This window comes from Stenella coeruleoalba, assembly GCF_951394435.1.
Source record: "Stenella coeruleoalba genome assembly, chromosome: 7".
NCBI lineage: Eukaryota > Metazoa > Chordata > Mammalia > Artiodactyla > Delphinidae > Stenella > Stenella coeruleoalba.
This window is the reverse complement of record NC_137153.1, coordinates 11,099,921-11,106,215: the sequence shown is the minus strand read 5'-3', so window position 1 is coordinate 11,106,215 and position 6,295 is coordinate 11,099,921.

Below are 6,295 nucleotides of genomic sequence, written 5' to 3'. Positions count from 1 at the left end.
GGTACTTAGGATATACTTTTAATGATTTTCTTTCTCACCTTTAAGATCTTTATTTTCCCCATCTGATTATTAAATATATGCTCACTTAATTTTTTTCAAACAACCCAATAAGTATAAGGAATAAAGTAAAAGCCACTGGGTGTCTCACCCCCAACATTCAGATCCATCCTTATAGATGTTTTCTATGCATGTACAGGTAATATGTACAAGGATGGGATCTCATTAGGACAGTATCATAAATACCCTGTATCCATTTTCTATTGCTGTATAACAATTTACCAGCATTCCAAGCCCCATCCTTGTAAGGTCATCAGGTCCTTTAAGGAACTAGGAAGTTTATGTCACTGTCATTCTCACCATCCTTGTGTATGTAAACATTTCCATCACAGTTAGTATTTTCCCAGCATATGAATGAGCTGCAGTGTTTGGTCCTGGTGGGAATCAATATGGCTCTTTCAAGTTGACCTAAAATGAACAGTTGTCAGGAAGCACAGAGAGTCCCAGGCAGGATAAACCCAGGGAGGAACACGCCAAGACACAGTAATCAAATTGACAAAAATTAAGGACAAAGAAAAAATATTAAAAGCAACAAGAGAAAAGCAACAAATAACATGCAAGGGAATTCCCATAAGGGTACCAGCTGATTTCTCAACAGAAACTTTGCAGGCCAGAAAAGAGTGGCATGATATCTTTAACGTGATGAAAGGTAAGAACCTACAACCCAGAATACTCTAGCCAGCAGAGTCTCTTATGCAGATTCAATGGAGAAATCAAAAGTTTACAGACAAGCAAAAGCTAAGAGAATTCAGCACCACCAGACCAGCTTTGCAACAAATGCTAAAGGAACTTCTCTAGGCAGAAACGAAAAGGCCACAACTAGAAACAAGAAAATGATGAATGGAAAAGCTCACTGGTAAAGGCGAACATACAGCAAACATAGGAAATCATCCACAGACAAGTATGATAGCAAAACCACCAATCATGAGAAGAAAAGAGCACAAATGCAGGATATTTGAATGCATTTGAAATTAAAAGACCAGCAACTTAAAACAATCTTGTTTATATACAGACTGCTATATCAAAACCTATGGTAACCTCAAACCAAAAATCTACAATAGATACACACACAAAAACGAAAAAGGAATCCAACCACAGCACTAAACTTAGTCATCGAATCAGAGGAGATGAGAAAAAGAGGAAGGGAAGAAAAATGACCTACAAAAACAAACCTCAAACAATTAATAAAATGGCAATAAGAACATACATACCCATAATTACCTTAAGCATAAACAGAATAAATTCTCCAACCAAAAGTCACTGACTGACTGAATGGAAATGAAAACAAGACCCTTATATACACTGTGTACAAGAGACCCACTTCGGATATAGGGACACACACAGACTGAAAGTGAGACGTTGAAAAAAGGTATTTCATGCAAATGGAAATCAAAAGAAAGCTGCAGTAGCAATTCTCATATCAGACAAAAGAGACTTTAAAATAAAGACTATTACAAGAGATAAAGAAGGACACTACATAATGATCAAGGGATCAATCCAAGAAGATATAACAATTGTAAATATATATGCACCCAACATAGGTGCACCTCAATATATAAGGCAAATAGGAACAGCCATAAAAAGAAAACAGCTGTCATTTGGCATGGTTTCCTTCTGAATTAAATTTAAATATTGACTTGTCCACTTTAGGAAACTGCCCCACCCCCCCGCCGCCCATGTAAGAAAGTCGTTAATGCTTCCCTATTGATCAATGAAACTAAAAGCTGGTTCTTTGAAAAGATAAACAAAATTGCAAACTGTTAGCCAGACTCATCAAGAAAAAAAAGGGAGAGGACTCAAATCAATAAACTTAGAAATAAAAAAGGAGAAGTTACAACTGACACCAGAGAAATACAAAGGACCATAAGAGACTACTACAAGCAACTATACACCAATAAAACGGACAAAGAAATGGACAAATTCTTAGGAAGGTACCAAGCCTGTACCAGGAGGAAATAGAAAATATGAACAGACCAATTACCAGTACTGAAACTGAATCAGAAACTTTAAAACTTTAAAGTCCAGGACCAGACGGCCTCACAGGTGAATTCTACCAAACATTTAGAGGAGGGTTAACACCCATTCTCTGAAACTATTCCAGAAAAAAATGCAGGGGAAGGAACACTTACGAACTCATTCTATGGGGCCACCATCATCCTGACACCAAAACCAGATAAAGATATCATTAAAAAAAAAAAGAAGAAATTTACACGCCAATATCACTTAAGAACATAGATGCAAAATTCCTCAACAAAATACTATCAATTCAACTCCAACAATATATTAAAATGATCATACACCATGATCAAGGGGATTTATCCCAGGGATGCTAGGATTTTTCAATATTCGGAAATCAGTCAATGTGATACGTCACATTAACAAACTGAAGAATAAAAACCATATGATCAGCTCAATAGATGCAGAAAAAGCTTTTCATAAAATTCAACATCGATTTATGATAAAAACTCTTCAGAAAGTGGGCATAGAGGGACCATATCTCAACATAATAAAGCCATATATGACAAACTCACAGCTAACATCATTCTCAACAGTGAAAAGCTGAAAGCATTTCCACTAAGTTCAGAAACAAGACAAGAATGCCCACTCTCACCACTTTTATTCAACATAGTTTTGGAAGTCCTAGCCACACCAACCAGACAGGAAAAAGTAACTAAAGGAATCCAAATTGGAAAAGAAGATGTAAAACTCTCACTGTTTGCAGATGACATGAAGTATACATAGAAAATCCTAAAGACACCACCAGAAAGCTACTAGAGTTCATTAATGAATTCCATAAATTTGCAGGGTACAAAATTACTTTACAGAAATCTGTTGCATTTCTATACATGAACAAGGAAATATCAGAAGAGAAATTAAAGAAACAATTCCATTAACTACAGCACCAAAAAGAATAAACTACCTAAGAATAAACCTACCTAAGGAGGCAAAGACCTGTGCTCTGAAAACTATAAGATGCTGATAAAAGATATAGAAGACAACACAACAGATGGAAAGATATACTGTGTTTTGGACTGGAAGAATCTATATTGTTAAGATGACCATACTATGCAAGACAATCTACAGATTCAACACAATACCTATCGAATTACCAATGGCATTTTTCACAGAACTAGAACAAATAATTTTAAAATTTGTATGGAAACACAAAAGACCCCTAAGAGGCAAAGCAATCTTGAGAAATAAGAACAGAGGCAGAGGAATCACGCTACCTGACTTTAGGTTTTACTACAAAGCTACAGTCAAAACAGTATGGTATTGGCACAAAAACAGAAATATAGATCAATGGAACAGGATAGAAAGCCCAGAAATAAACACACAAACTTATGGTCAATTAATCTACGACAAACAAAGCAAGAATATACAATGGAGAAAAGACGGTCTCTTCGGTAAGTGGTGCTTGGAAAACTGGACAGCTACATATAAAAGAATGAAATCAGAACACTCTCTAAACCATAAACAAAAATAAATTGAAAATGGTATACAGACCTAAATGTAATACTGGATACTATTAAACACCTAGAGGAAAACATAGGCAGAACATTCTTTGACAGAAACGGCAGCAATATCGTTTTGGATCCTCTCCTAGAGTAATGGAAATAAAAACAAAAATAGACAGGTGGGACCTAATTAAACTTAAAAGATTTTGCAGAGCAAAGGAAACCATGAACAAAACAAAAAGACAACCTACAGAATGGGAGAAAATATTTGCAGAAGATGCTACTGACAAGGGATTAATTTCCAAAATATACAAAGAGCTCATACAGCTTAATATCAACAAAACAAACAAGCCAATCAAAAAATGGACAGAAGACCTAAATAGATACTGCTCCAAAGAAGACCTACAGATGGCCAACAGGCACATGAAAAGATGCTCGACATCGCTAATGATTACAGAGGTGCAAATCAAAACTACAATGAGGTACCATGTCACACCAATAAGAAAGGCCATCATTAAAAAGTCTACAAATAATAAATTTTGGAGAGGGTGTGGAGAAAAATCAACCCTCCTACACTTTGGTGGGAATGTAAACTGGTGCAGCCACTAAGGAGAGCAGTATGGAGGTTACTTTAAACACTAAAATGGAGTTAATATATGGTCATGCAACCCCACTCCTGGGTATATATCTGGAGAAAACTCTAATTCAAATAGACACATGAACCCCAATGTTCATACCAACACTATTTACAATAGTCAAGACATGGAAGCAACCTAGCTATCCCATGACAGATGACTGGATAAAGAAGATGTGGTACCTATTACTCAGTCATAAAAAAAAGAATGAAATAACACCATTTGCAGCAACATGGGGAGACCTAGAGATTATCATATTAAGTGAAGTAAGTCAGACAGAGAAAGACAAATATCATATGATATCACTTATATGCGGTATCTTAAAAAAGAAAAAAAGATACAAATGAACTTATTTACAAAACAGAAACAGACTCACAGACATAGAACACACACTTATGGCTACCAAAGGGGATCCCGAGGGGTGGCGGCAGAGGGAGGGGGAGGATACATTAGGAGTTTGGGATTAAAATGTACACACTACTATATCTAAAATAGATAAACAATAAGGTCCTACTGTATAGCACAGGGAACTATATTTGAAATCTTCTAATAACCTATCATGGAAAAGAATCTGAAAAAGAATAGATACATATGTATAACTGACTCACTTTGTTGTACACCTGAAACTAACAGAACATTGCAAATTAACTATACTGCAATTTAAAAAAAAAAAAAAGATACTTTGGAGTCTTAACCCCTAGTAACCAGAAATGTGACCTTCTTTGAAGATACAGTCCTTACAGAGGTAACCAAGTTAACGTGAGGTGATGAAGGTGAGCCCTCGTCTAATGTGACTGGTGTTCTTATAAAACAGGGAAGTTTGAACACAGACATGCACACAGCAGGGAGACACCACGTGAAGATGAAGATGCAACCAGAAGCCAAGGAACATTAAAAATTACCAGCAAACCACCAGTATCTAGCCGAGAGGCCTGGAACAGGTTCCTGGTCACAGGTCTCAGGGAGAACCACCCCTGCTGACACCTTCATCCTGCACTTCCAACCTCCAGACCTGTGGCTGGTCTCCACCATCTCTTTAGATGTGTTACAGCCCCCAGCACAGAGGAAGCACTCAACAATTGTTTAGAGGATGACTGGGTCCACAAGCCCTGGCCCTTTCATACATTCTGTCCCCAGGAGTCCTAAGCCAAGTCTTTAAAAGGTAGCCTGAGCTGTGACCTTGCTCACTCACCCCACACCCGGGAAACAACTCCTTCTGCGGTTGCTCCTGACAATTTCAAAGTCTGGTCTGTTGAATTTCTCTGGCAATCAACTATCCCTTCAGTGTTCAGCTTCTGATTGTCAGGTAAGCTGTCCCCAACTCAGCCCTTGCCTACCCTTTCCCACCACTGTGGTCATCCTCTGCCTGCATTTTCTAAGCACAACCCTCAGGTCCCCTGCGTTCCAGTAGCCGCCCAGATGGGCCACTTCTCTGCCTCCCTACCTGACCTAAATCATCACCACCTCATAACGAATCAGCACCCTCAGCCTCTCACCTGCCCAACTCCAGCAGCCAAGTAGAAAATTCAGCAAACCCATGAAGCTTGAGAGCCTGCATCTTATGATGAGCTGGCCTGAAATCTCTTTAGTTTTTGATCCTTTAGTTTTATTGCTATTGATTGGAAATATGGGCGGATATTAGTTCCGTACTTAAAAAAAAAAGTCTCTATGTAATAAATATTATAAGCAGCATAGACCTGAGAACACGAAAGACCTTTCACAAACAGGTTCCTACAACCAAAGGGAAGAAGTTTAAGTCTGTATCCAAGGTATCTAAGTATCCAAGGGAACCACACTAAGGGGGTGGGAGGGGAATCCTGAATCTCCAGTAACATCAAAATCTCCACTTTTATTTAATAATTAACTATGGTTTATAATTTAGAGTTTAGTTAGAGCTTCTTGAGCTAATTTCTAGAAAAATGCAGAGGCAACACTTCTTTAAATAGGTAACCTCACAAAGACCCTTAATTGCCTGCATGAATGAACTAAGGACATAATCTGCCTTAAAAGTTGCCAGTTTCTCCAGCAAAAACCATTAGGAAACTGAGTCCTTAGTTTTGCTAAGAACGTTGTTACTAGTCATAATAATAGCTAACAGTTACTGAAGGCTTTTGTAAGATCAAGTTACTGTGCTGAGGAGTGTCT